General features: G+C 40.7%; 1 protein-coding gene across 2 annotated transcripts in view; it reads right to left on the bottom strand.

Moving 5' to 3' along the window:
• LOC132896080 (gastrula zinc finger protein XlCGF53.1-like) overlaps positions 1-12,933 on the bottom strand; it is a 31,376-nt gene extending 18,443 nt beyond the window's left edge. The window contains exon 1 of one of the 2 annotated variants that reach the window (XM_060936801.1): positions 12,495-12,933. The gene's annotated coding sequence lies outside the window, so the exon portion shown is untranslated. Of the gene's footprint in view, positions 1-11,504; positions 11,776-12,494 lie in introns of those variants that run through there. The other variant, XM_060936802.1, reaches the window with a different exon arrangement.
• Positions 12,934-13,850: the final 917 nt, after the last annotated feature.

Raw genomic sequence — 13,850 nt, 5'->3', positions numbered from 1 at the left:
AGAAGACAACAGTGGTGGATGATCGCAGAATAATTTCCGTGGTGAAGAGAAACCCCTTCACAACATCCAACCAAGTAAACAACACTCTCCAGGAGGTAGCCCTATCAATATCCAAATCTACCATAAAGAGAAGACTGCATGAAGTAAATACAGAGGGTTCACTGCACGGTGCAAGCCACTCATAAGCCTCAAGAATAAAAAGGCTAGATTGGACTTTGCTAAAAACACATTTAAAAAAGCCAGCACAGTTCTGGAAGAACATTCTTTGGACAGATGAAACCACGATCAACCTCTACCAGAATGATGGAAAGAAAAGTATGGCGAAGGTGTGGTACAGCTCATGATCCAAAGCATACCACATCATCTGTAAAACACGGCGGAGGCAGTGTGATGGCTTGGGCATGCATGGCTGCCAGTGGCACTGGGTCACTAGTGTTTATTGACACAGGACCGAAGCAGCCGGATGAATTCTGAGGTATTCAGAGACGTACTGTGTGCTCAAATCCAGCCAAACTGATTGGTTGGCATTTCATAATACAGATGGACAATGACCCAAAACATAAAGCCAAAGCAACCCAGGAGTTTATTACTTTTTTTGTTTGTTTTCGTTTATTGCCAGTTAAGCAGCTGTGGCTATTTCATGGCAAATACAGGTAATAAATTTAACTTAACATATTCAAAACCAACAATCAAATAAATAAATACATTAAATACGTTTGTTCACATCAATACACTTTAAAAAGTTTAAAACCTTTAAAGGTGGGACCTTATTAAAAATATCAAATATAGTATCTTCTTTAAAAAATTTCTGTCTTTTTACTCTAAGGGCAGAGCAAGATAAAATATGCTTAATTGATAAGAGACTACCACAAAGATCACAAAGGGGAGGTTCACCTCCAGTTAATAAAAAAACCATGGGTGAGTCTAGAATGTCCAATTCTACACCTTGTGTACACAACTTGATCATGTCTGCATGAAAATGACTAGGTTATCACTTGTTTCACTGTATTACATATATGTCATGCAGCTTATTTCCAGCACATTCATCCCATTCGGCTTGCCATATATTACTTATGCAAGAACAAAGCACAGGTTTAATGTCAGAGACAGGGATTTGGCATTGAGAAATGTCTTCATTCAGGGCTCCTTTAGCAGCACTGTCTGCCTTTTCATTACCACTCAGGCCCACATGACCAGGGACCCAGCAAAAAATAAATGTCCATGTTAAGTTTAGTTAGGTGATCCACTTTTTCAAGTATTTTGGTAATCAGGGGGTGATCAGTCTTTAAAAATTCCAATGCCTGAAGGCATGACCTACAGTCTGTGCAAATTAAAGATTTTTGTTGATTGGACTCTATGTATTCAAGGCTCAAGAGCAAGGCTTGGGCTTCGGCTGTAATAATAGAGCACAGGTTTGGGATGCGTATTCCACGCTGGTTAGAAGCGACTACCATTACTGACGACACACAAGTATCCGTTTTTGAGCCATCAATATAAATTGGGATGTGCAAAGGGAAGCGCTGTCTTACATCAAGGAAACAACTCTGGTACTCGCTTGGATGTGTGCTAGATTTCTTTCTGTGACTTAGGCCCTGTCCACACGGCAACGGATTCAGGTGACTCCGATACAATTGCTTATCGTTTAGGCCTGGCGTCCACACGGCACCGGCGTTTTGGGTGCCCAAAACGCAATCTTTTGAGAACGGGTTCCAGAGTGGAAAGATCTGGCAACGTTGCCGTTGTGAAGTCGTCTGGATGAGTAGAACGGATTTGTTTACGATGACATCACAACCACATGACTGAGTGCTTCACACCGGGTAGAAGTGTAACGAACTCGATGCGAGTTGTCAACAAATCCTATAACTTGGTTCATGAAACGCGCTTACAAAATATTTTCACTGTGAATATTTATTGTGTAACGGTGCAAAGTGAGAGAGAGAGAGACTCTGCCCTTAGGGCAGAGTCAACCCCGCCAGCAAAAATAGGGAAAAAAAGGAGCGATCTCACCTCTTCAGATGATGGTTTAAGTCCTACAATACATTCCTCAAAAAGGGCGTAGAAGAGCAAATTAATCCATCAATGTGTAGCATTCAATTTATTCCGGACCATTAAAAGACGCCGCCTTCCGCGTAGAATCATACGTCATCCTCGCCGCCATATTGGATAGGTCAAAGCGGAGAATAAAGATTCATGTGCTGCGTTTAACTGTACCAACAGGTTTACCGTCCAAACGAGATCACATGGGATTACCTTTCACAGGTGAGAAACAACAAATTAATCCATCAACGTGTAGCATTCAATTTATTCCGGACCATTAAAGACGCCGCCTTCCGCGTAGAATCATACGTCATCCTTGCTGCCATATTGGATAGGTCAAAGCGGAGAATAAAGATTCATGTGCTGCGTTTAACTGTACCAACAGGTTTACCATCCAAACGAGATCACATGGGATTACCTTTCACAGGTGAGAAACAACAAATTAATCCATCAACGTGTAGCATTCAATTTATTCCGGACCATTAAAGACGCCGCCTTCCGCGTAGAATCATACGTCATCCTCGCCGCCATATTGGATAGGTCAAAGCGGAGAATAAAGATTAGCTGCGTTTAACTGTACTAACAGGTTTGCCGTCCAAACGAGATCACATGGGATTACCTTTCACAGGTGAGACTGGAAAAATACTTTTCATTGTATTTGGTCATTATAATGTAATTTTACGAACAGATTTTCCTGACTTTGTGGCTAATATGAAGTCTCGCGCATAATAGTTTATGCGCATGCGTCCTTACTTCTATTGTTCTGGTGTCTCCGAAGGGACCGTCTTACAGCGCCCCTAGAGGTGTGGCATGTGTATTGCATCGTTTTCAGCAAGCGTTGCGTTGCCATATGGACCTGATATTTTACTGATCGTTGCCCATTTGGACGCGATATATTTTTAAATAACATCTCGTTGCCGTTGTCGTGTGGATGTAGCCTTAGGTCCTGCACAATTACAGGCTGTCTCAAGGTCTAGGGGGGGGGGGGGGGGGGGGGGGGGTGGAACAGACATGTGAAGATTGCAGACTGTCCAGATCAATGTTCAAGTCCTCCAGGGAGGGTTGTATGCGTATTCCAAAAGGTCTGATAAACCTAGGTTTAGCTTCATAAAACTGCAAAAACTGGGGGTGAAAGACAGCACAGTAAGCAGGATTATTTTTGTTTGCTTTGGGTTTAATTGCATACTGTAGAGCAAGTTTTAAGTGCCTTAACTGAAGGGGGGGGGGGGGGGGGTCTCTTGCCTCCACATACAGGCTCTGAACTGGTGAGGTTCTGAAGGCTCCCAAGACCAGTCTTAAGCCTTGATGATGCACAGTGTCCAGTGTCTGGATGTATGATTTCCTTGCTGATCCGTAGACAATGCTCCCATAGTCCAAACGGGACCTCACTAGTGCTCTGTAAAGACGCAGCAGCACAGTCCACTCTGCTCCCCACTTTGTCTTTGATAGAACTTTTAAAATATCCAAAGTTTTAAAACATCTCTTCTTGAGACATTTCATGTGTGGAATGAAGGATAAATTATCAAAGGTAAGTCCAAGAAATTTAACTTCTTTCACCACTTGGATTGGTGCACCATCCATGTAGAGCAGAGGATCATGATGTAATGATCTAAGTTGACAAAAATGAGTACAGACAGTTTTAGATTTAGAAAACTTGAAGCCATTTTGAATCGACCAAGTACTGATCTTGTTTATGCATAATTGGAGTTGTCTCTCAATTGTACTCATATATTTTCCTCTGTAGCAGATACAGAGGTCATCGACATAAAGGCTGCAAAACAAATGTGGGCTGATTGCTTGTACAATACTATTGATTTTGACACTGAATAGAGTGACAGAGAGAATGCTGCCTTGAGGGACTCCTAGCTCTTGAAAATGTGGAGTTGAAAAAGTAGTACCCAGTTGGACCTGGAAACGTCTGTTGGACAAAAAGTTTGAGATAAAAATGGGCAGATGGCCTCTGAATCCCATGCAGTACAGATCCTTTAGAATACCATATTTCCACGTTGTATCGTAGGCTTTTTCAAGGTTAAAAAAAAAAAACCTGCTACCACATGTTTTTTCCTGATGAATCCATCACGTATAAAGGACTCCAGTCGAATAAGGTGGTCCACTGTACTCTTCCCCTTCCTGAAGCCACATTGATATTCAGTCAGATGTCCTGCTGTTTCAAGCATCCAAACTAGTCTATTATTCACCATCCTTTCCATGGTTTTACATAAACAACTAGTTAAGGCTATTGGACGGTAGTTTGTGGGGTCAGTGTGATCTTTGCCTGGTTTGGGAATGGGGATAATAAATGCTTTCTGCCAAGATGGTGGAACATTTCCTGATTCCCAGATCGCATTAAATATTGTCAGGAGATGGGCTAATGCACTGGATGGCAGGTTTTTTAAGAACTGATAGTGAATTGCATCAGGGCCCACTGCAGTATCATGGGAGTTTCTTATGGAGCAGAGAAGTTCATCCATTGAGAAAGGCTGATTGTACGGTTCTGAATTATCTGACAGGAAATTCAAGTCCTTTCCCTCCTCTTTCCTGCGTAGAGCTTGAAATTCAGGTCGACAATTTTCCACAGAGGAGTTCTTTTCAAACGTTTCAGCAAGTTTATCAACAATGTCCTGCTTTGTTGTCAGAAGACCTTCTTGACATTTCAAGTGCTGAACTTGTGAGGTTCCACCTTTTGCCTTCATCTTTTTAATAAAACTCCACACCTTTTTAGAGGGTGCATCGGATGCAAGACTGGAAACATATTGTCTCCAGCTTTGTGCTTTAGACTCATTGATAGTCCTACGTGCTTGAGCTCGGCAGATTTTCAATCTGGTGAGATTTTCTGTTGTTGGATGTTTGTTAAAAATTCTCTCTGCTTTCTTCCGGGAGTCAATGGCCTTTTTGCAGTTGTCATTAAACCATGGGTTGGACTTACGGTGGGGCTTTCCTGAGGTCTTAGGGACAGTTTCCTCCGCAATTGCTATCAATGTTTCAGTGAAGTGCTCAACAGGATTTTCAATATTTTGGGGTAAGTGACCAAGTTAGGCGTCACAAAGGTGTTGGAAGACATTCCAGTTAGCTTTTTTAAGTTGCCATCTTGGAGGTCTTAACTGTATATCCGCTTCAGTAGATGTCATTATCAAGGGGAAATGATCGCTCCCACAAAGGTCATCCAAGGGTCGCCAAGAGAAGTCAAGCAAGATGTCAGGATCACATATTGATAAATCAATTGCTGAGTAAGTACCATGGCCTGGATGTAAATAGGTAGAAGATCCATCATTCCACAGGCATAAGTCATTTTTAGAGATAAAATCTTCCAGAGTCTTGCCTTTAGCGTTTGAATGATTCCCACCCCATGCAGGGTTATGTGCATTAAAGTCCCCTAAGAGGAGGTATGGGGTAGGCAGTTGGTCAGTTAAGTCATCCAGGTCGTGCAAAGTTACAGTTGCATCAGGAGGAATATAGACGGAGCACAAAGTAACTACTTTATGAAGTGTTATACGGACTGCCACCACTTGCAGAGGAGTAGTAATTACAAGGTGGCTGTGAATTATGTCGTTCCGTACCAGGACAGCTGTCCCACCTGAAGGACAATGAACATTTGGGCCATAGGCATTAAACATTGTATAATTTTTTAAGGACATAATATTATTTGGCGATAGGTAAGTTTCTTGAAGCCAGAAGACTAGAGGATTGAAAAGAGCAGCTAATCGCTGCAGTTCAGAGAAGTTTGCTTTAAAACCACGACAGTTCCACTGAATAATATGGTTAGCTATTGTCATGTGGGTAGAACAGGAACAGGGCCCTTGCTCCTACTTTTGGGGGAGGAGCTTCGGCTATGAGGGGTTGAGGGTTCCTTCATTTCCACATCCTTATAGTTTCCAATCCTATGTTCTTGAATTGATTTAGACTGAGAAGTAGTATTTGTCGATTTCTTTTTCTCTTTGATGGTTGGGAAGGTTCAATCATGACAGACGTTTGACTGGCAGAAGACTGGGAATTCATGTTTTTGTTTTTATTGGAAGGTGAAGATGTTTTGTTTCCACTAATCAATTGCGGCTTATCTTTGTTCAGCCAGGTAAAGTCTGTTTGACAATCAGTTGACTTCATAGGGGGCTTCGCAATAGAAGCAAAAGACTGCTGGAACTTGTACAAGGAAAATCCTTCCACCTGTTTCCTTGCCTGTGGATAGCTTATTTTCTTAGTAACCCTAATCCTTTGAATTTCTTTCTCTTTAATCCATACAGGGCAGTCCTTTGATGAGGCTGGATGGTTCCCTTGGCAGTTGCAGCATTTTTGTGGTCTTGTACAGATTAGTTCGTGCCCATCTTCTCCACAGGTACAGCAAACTGATTTATTTTTGCAACTAGCAGAGCCATGGCCAAATTTTTGGCAATTGAAGGATCTCAAAGGGTTAGGGATGTATTTATCGACCTGCACACTTAAGTATCCGATTAGGATTCTTTCAGGATGGTCATGTAGATTGAAAGTCAAGATGTAGGTAACAGTTTTTATGATTTTATCATCCCTTTTCAAGGTAATTCTCCTTACATGAGTCATGCCTTGCTCTTTCAATTCAGTAGCTACCGGTATGTCAGCTTCTTCCATATCATGGAGGTCTCTAGTGCGGATTACTCCTTTGCAGCTATTCAGATGGGGGTGAGGGAAGGTCCGCATAGGTACTCCTGCTAAACTATTACAGTGTAATAAATTGTCTGCATGAGACTTTCTTGAACATTCAACTAAAATCTGACCAGATTGCAGTTTCTTAACATCTTTAACAGCCCCTTCTATTCCTGAGATTCCTTTCTGAATCGCAAAAGGGGACAACTTAGCGAGGGGCATGTCTGGTGTTGCAGATTCCAGAACTATAAATTTGGGCCAGTTATTTATTTTAGTGGGGTATATCAGTGCCATTTCAGAGCCGTCATCCAAGTCTTGATCCATGAATCTTCTCTTATTGGGTTGATTAGTAGCCATATTTGTGGATAAAAATTCATCATCTCTGCTCCTCACCCACCTCGGAGCCCAACTAGGGGATGCACAGAGCTGCGGTTCTCCTCCAGATATGCATCAAGGATACAGGGATGGTATGCTCGAGCAATTTAAACAAAAATGTTCATATCACTCGATTGACCCTCAGCCAAAGTCTTTAAGGAAAAATAAAAGACTTTGACAAGCCGATTGATTGGATCGGGCCCTTCCAACCTCCCATCTAAGTGAAGTTGAAGTAGGAGCCAAAGCACTGTGTTGGACTTGTGGGAGCCGCAGCCAGCCACATTCCTCAAGTACCAGGCAATTGTCCTCCACTGACATGGGTAGCAACTTACGGCAAACAAGTCGCCCCATTTGTCACCTCTTACGATCAGCAAGGGGGTGCTAGGGACCTATTCTACCCCGGGTCCCCATGGGGCAGGAGTTTATTAAAGCAAAGAAATGGAATATTCTTGAATGGCCAAGTCAGTCACTTGATCTCAACCCAATTGAGCATGCATGTCACTTGTTAAAGACTAAACTTCAGACAGAAAGCCCCACAAACAAACAGCAACTGAAAACCACTGCAGTAAAGGCCTGGCAGAGCATTAAAAAGGAGGAAACACAGCGTCTGGTGATGTCCATGAGTTCAAGACTTCAGGCAGTCATTGCCAACAAAGGGTTTTCAACCAAGTATTAGAAATGAACATTTTATTTACAATTATTTAATTTGTCCAATTACTTTTGAGCCCCTGAAATGAAGGGATTGTGTTTAAAAAATGCTTTAGTTCCTCACATTTTTATGCAATCATTTTGTTCAACCCACTGAATTAAAGCTGAAAGTCTGAACTTCAACCGCATCTGAATTGTTTTGTTCAAAATTCATTGTGGTAATGTACAGAACCAAAATTAGAAAAATGTTGCCTCTGTCCAAATGTTTATGGACCCAACTGTACATTATATAAAAGAAAGAAGAAATATATGAAAGAGAAAGATACACTGTATAAGAGAAAAACTGAAAATATCTGTAAAAATTATATTAGTAAAATAAAATAAAAAAGAGACACCCCCCCCCCCAAAAAAAAAAGAAAGACTGAACTGGAAAAGGAGAAGAAAAAAAAAATTTAAAAAAAAAAAAAAAAAAAAAAAAAAACAACTTAGTGAAGGGGAGCACTATAAAGATATATAAGGAATGTGGGTAAAGTTGAAAAAGTCAGGAGATACTTTTCTTGGGGCAAATTTGATCGGATACATGTGTTATTTACCAGCTGGGAGGTCCGTATCGTGAAATACCGTGACCGAGGTCTTGAAAGTACTGAGCGAGGCCCTCTGGGCCGAGGTCAGTATTCAAGGCCGAGGTCACGGTATTTCACCATACGGACCGACCTTAAGCTGGTAAATAATATTTATTTTTTTTCTTTACCAAATTCTAACAGAAAACAAGAGCGCCCGAAAGGGAAAACCGAGCCGAGCCGCCATTTTGAATCCTCATTCACGGCTGTAATGCAAATTGCTTTCTCCTCGGTATACAAGTGCACTTCCATGGCAGGAAAAAAAAAAAAAACTACATTTTGCCGCCTATGTAGTCCCCTATTTATACAAATAGGAGTCATTCAGGATTCAGCCATGATTTTGCTCGGTGTTTTTGCTCGACCAAAGTTATACAGTATTATGACCTTTTATATTGCATAAATAAAGCCATTTGGTGAAACTTTGAAGAAGAGATTGTACTGGTTTAAAGTTTTTACCAACGTAATATTATGTATTAGGATAACATGGACCAAAATGGGCCTCATTAACTAATGAGATCAAACTGTTAGCAAATTACAGGTTTTTAGCTTTCTCCTGAAATGTTTTCTTTTATTTCTTCTTCCTCAGGGTAGTAAAACTCACTTTCGCTGTGAACACTGTCGTTATCACTATCCATGCTGTAAAATTAATGCTATTTTGAATCTTCATTCACAGCTGTAATGCAAATTGCTTTCTCCTCGCTATACAAGTGCACTTCCATGGCAGGAAAAAAAAAAAACTACATTTTGCCGCCTATGTAGTCCCCCATTTATACAAATAGGAGTCATTCAGGATTCAGCCATGTTTTTGCTCAGCGTTAGCAACAGTTAGAGGTTTTTAGCTTTCTCCTGAAATGTTTTCTTTTATTTCTTCTTCCTCAGGGTAGTAAAACTCGCTTTCGCTGTGAACACTGTCGTTATCGCTATCCATGCTGTAAAATTAATGCTATTCTCCTGAGAAATGCTGGCAAACATTTAAGATTTTTGATAATCTTATAAATCTTATTAAAAAAGATAAATGTTGACAAAAAAATGCTACTATGTTCGTTGTTGTTGTGAACGAGCGAGTCGCCAGAGGTCCGTAACCGGGGTCCGTACCGTAGGATATCGACCCGCTCGCCAGCCAATCAGAGCGCAGGATTTGATGAAAACCGGACCGCGAAAAAAATAACACTGTTTAACACAAACCAAATACACGCAATGAGAGTGGTAAGATGGCAGCCAGATGGCTTCACTCGTTGCTACAGCAGGGAATGAGCTGCTTCTTCTTCTGTCGATTTATTGGCGGTTAACAATCGATGTGTATTACCGCCATCTACCGGGCTGAGGTGTGATCTCAAGGGATATTAATCGTTGCAAATGCCTGCATGAGGATAAATCAAAAACTGAGCCTGTAGTCAGACCTTGAGCAGGTCATGTAAAGATGTCAATATTATGTCTCGAGCAATGTGTCATCACAACAGTACAGTACACAGTGAGACAAGGTCACAGCAGAATTCTAGCCTTCTAGCTGAAATAGTAAAATAGAATGGAGTAGAATATTAACAATATTAAGAGATGTATGCTTGAGTTAATCCTTGCACTTCTCGACGTGTATTGGTGCTCAGAGGGTGGGCATGCCTTATCAGCCCTCGTCCCACCTCACCGGAGCTTAGAGAAACTCCGGCCAAATTGTCTAGAATTTGTGTAGAATGCTAAACCACAGCGGTTCATCCAATCCCGTGGGTTTTTCTCAGGGTCTGGGTACCTTAACACAATTTCCCCTCCCATTGGTGACACGAAAGGACAGTCTCAAGATTAATTATCCTGTGTTAACTCATACAGACGTACACGCACTAATTCTTCCTGTGGTATTCTCCACGAGGATAAACCAATTCTTCCCGTGATGACCAGTCACGAGGATAAACAAATCATCCCATGAAACCATTCATGAGGATAAACAAATCTTCCCATGAGGATAAACAAATCTTCCCATGAAACCATTCATGAGGATAAACAAATCTTCCCATGAGGATAAACAAATCTTCCCATGAAACCATTCATGAGGATAAACAAATCTTCCCATGAAACCATTCATGAGGATAAACAAACAAGTCATTGCAGTCTGATTATAACAAACAAAAAAACCCCTAAATTCTATTTGCTAGTTGAGTGTCCTTTAAATACTGTTATAGCTGTTACTGCTGATTGTGTGAATGGCTGACTTAAGTTATCTATAGTTACAGATTTTCTTAATGTTCTCCCCATCTTCTCTCTTTCACTGGAATACTGTGTACAGTGTATAAGAACATGCGCAACCTTTTCTACTTCTCCACAGTGTGCACAGGCCCCAGAATGATGTTTCCCTATTGTATACAACCCACTATTTAGACTTGTGTGTCCTATCCTCAGCCTCGTCAACCAAACCTCCTCCTGTCGTTTCAGTTCACCACCCCTTCTAAACACCACCTCCTTTTGTAAATTATATAGATGCCTTCCTTTCTCCTCTGTATTCCATCTCTCCTGCCACATTTTGTTGATGTTGTCTTTAATTATTACTTTAATTTCTGCCTTGCTTAATGGGACTTCTAACTCAACCTCATTTGCCTTGATGGCCTCTTTGGCCATTTTATCCACTTTCTCATTACCCTCAACCCCCTTATGAGCTGGAACCCATGTGAACTGAATAAAAGTTTTATGTTGATTTATCTTAAATACGAGATGGTTAATTTCATCTAAGAGATCTTGTCGGCATGTAGATTTCCCACTCTGGATACTATTTAAGGAAGACATAGAATCTGAACAAATAACTGCTTTACTAGGCTTCACCTCCTCCACCCACTGCAGGGCCAGTATAATAGCCATCATTTCTGCTGAAAAAATTGACAAGTGATCTCACGTCCTTTTCCCAATACTTATATTGTAGCTGGGGATGAATACTGCTGCTCCTGTCTTACCAGTTTTGTCTTTAGAAGCATCTGTATATATCTGTGTCGTGTCATCATGCATTACTTCTAAATACTGCTGTACATTCTGGTAAAAACCTCTGCATTTTGCAATCTCATTAGTTTTCAAATTTACAGTAGGGAAATAAAATAACCAAGGGGGAATGATTGACGTTGTAATTGTTTTGCAAAGAGGAACGTCACTGATCCCCAAGTGATCTGCCTGCTGATTACCATCCCACCCAAAACTGCGTACGGGTCGACCATACTCCCAGCATTCCCTTAGTACCTGTTTGGTTGGGTGATTATCTTCATGACCCTGTAGGTTTAGCCAATATGATACTGATAATTTCAGTCGCCTGAGGTCCAGTGGCATCTCCCCTACTTCCACCTGAAGTGCTGGGACTGGAGAGGTCCTGAAGGCACCACAGCATATAGGAGGGCTTTGGCTTGTATCTTGTTTAGCTCTAACAAGGAAGTCTTGGCTCAGGGAATGGGCTATGAACTTCCCAGATTTTATACAGAACTCAGTGAACAGATCACACAGGAGAACCGAGGACTGGACCGGACCCGGAAACAGTATTACCGGAAGTTCGATACGTGACGTCACCTCAAAACAAGCTGATAGATAGGAACGATAGCGAGGGGAAAAAAAAATTTACATATCATATAATGAAAAATAAAAACGACACGGACAGAAGTCATGCTGTTATTTTATATCCATAAATGCAAATGATCTGAAAGGAAACGCAATGTTCACAGTTCAAGAATGAAATTAAACTTTACTATGAAACAACACGAGCACTAATAAATCAGAAAGCAATCAGGATTATAATAATAATAATAATAATACAACGCCTTAAAGACCTTTTTAATTTAAGTATATACACCTCTCCTCCCACTCCCCCTCATCTTCCCTTTTACTAACCCTATCGCTCATGTTTTTGTATCTTTAGGCGGCTATGATCTTTTATACGTTTGAAAAAAAAAACGATAGAGAAAAATCACCAAAATCTACCTTTCAGTATGTGACGGACATTTTGTTTTAATAAACGAGTGAATTCATTTATTTTATTTTATTATTTTTACAAGACCAGAGCACGTGCTATAACAAACAAAAAGCATCGCAGCATTTAAGACCACATGATGCAACTACAGACTTCACTGAGATGCCTGTTAAATAGTCTAGCTGCTATTTACATCATGCAAACTTCAACTGTTATTGTGTCTCCATCCTTGCAACAGCAGCGTGCATAACAATGAATAAAGCCATGCTCACCTCCTGAAAACAGCCAGAGAGAGAGAGGTCTACACACACCAGGTTTGTTTTCTCCCTCAGACAGGAACACTGCTCCCAGGAGAAAATAAAAAGCGCGCAACTCAGATTTCAGGCGTGTTTTAGAAACTGGGACACTTATTTTGCGAGTTTGCTCGCTCAGATACTCAGTAACAAGATAATCCGTAAACAAACTTTCCAGCTGCTGATTGCTTAACAGCAGTCGTGCACGCGGCTCATGAGAGGAAACAGTATGTGAGGGGGGAAAAACAAACAAACAACTGTAAGTTTCCTGTAAATATAACCGACACGCATTAACGATGATGGCTTATGTATTTATTATCTATATAAAGTTCATGGGGAATAAAAATAATAATAATGAAAACAAGCAACACTACCCTCTCCACTATAGCTAGGCGCCTTTTAGAGTTTCACCACTTCCTGTGGGGGCGGAGCTACACACAAACTCTATGCCACGCCTTCAAGTGTGATTGCTGTTTAGAATAATTTCTTTTAGACTGGTACCAAAATCCAGAATTGTGACATCCAAAGGCATTTTTGAGACAAAGTCGGCAAACAGTCTTATTTTGTCAATTTGGGTGTGCCGAATTCAAATCTGCAATATGCCGAGCTCTATCTGACCTCTGTTGACCTCTAGAGGTCATTGAACTTTGGGCCTGTAAACGTCTCAGCTGAACCCAGTTTCTCAGCTTTCTAAGGAATGAAATGTACTAAAATGATTAATGAAGTTAGCAAATGGCCTTGTTTGTTAAATGTTTGGGTGCTGAATTCATTTTTCATTTGTAAAATGACATATGACCTCTGATAACCTCAAGGTCATTAAACTTGGCCTATAGGCCTATGCATTTAACGTCATTCTTAAACTGACTTTACTCCCCCAAAAAGAATATGAACAGACAAAAAACAAATAGAAAGGAACAAATACAACATTAAATGCCAGTCCATGTACACGTGACTTACTTTTCACAATGAGAATGCCTAGGCGATCACCTTACATAACATTGCATTGCATTTAGCGGTTATTGTTTATACAAAGCTACTGAAAAAAGGACAGATTCAGCAGCATACAAAATGTGGGGGCATACAGGGTATACAGGTTAATCAGGGTTAGTATATATGAGAGTTTTTTTCTTTGTTGTTTGTTTTTTGTTTTGTTTTAAACAGGGTAAAGCCTTTACAAAAAACAAACAACAAAGAAAAAACTCTCATATATACTAACCCTGATTAACCTGTATACCCTGTATCCCCCCACATTTTGAGGTCAACAGAGGTCAGATAGAGCTCGGCATATTGCAGATTTGAATTCGGCACACCCAAATTGACAAAATAAAACTGTTT

Source organism: Neoarius graeffei, chromosome 13 (genome assembly GCF_027579695.1).
Source record: "Neoarius graeffei isolate fNeoGra1 chromosome 13, fNeoGra1.pri, whole genome shotgun sequence".
Taxonomy (NCBI): Eukaryota; Metazoa; Chordata; class Actinopteri; order Siluriformes; family Ariidae; genus Neoarius; species Neoarius graeffei.
Note: the sequence above shows the minus strand (reverse complement) of the source record. Positions and strands in the feature narration are given on the sequence as shown.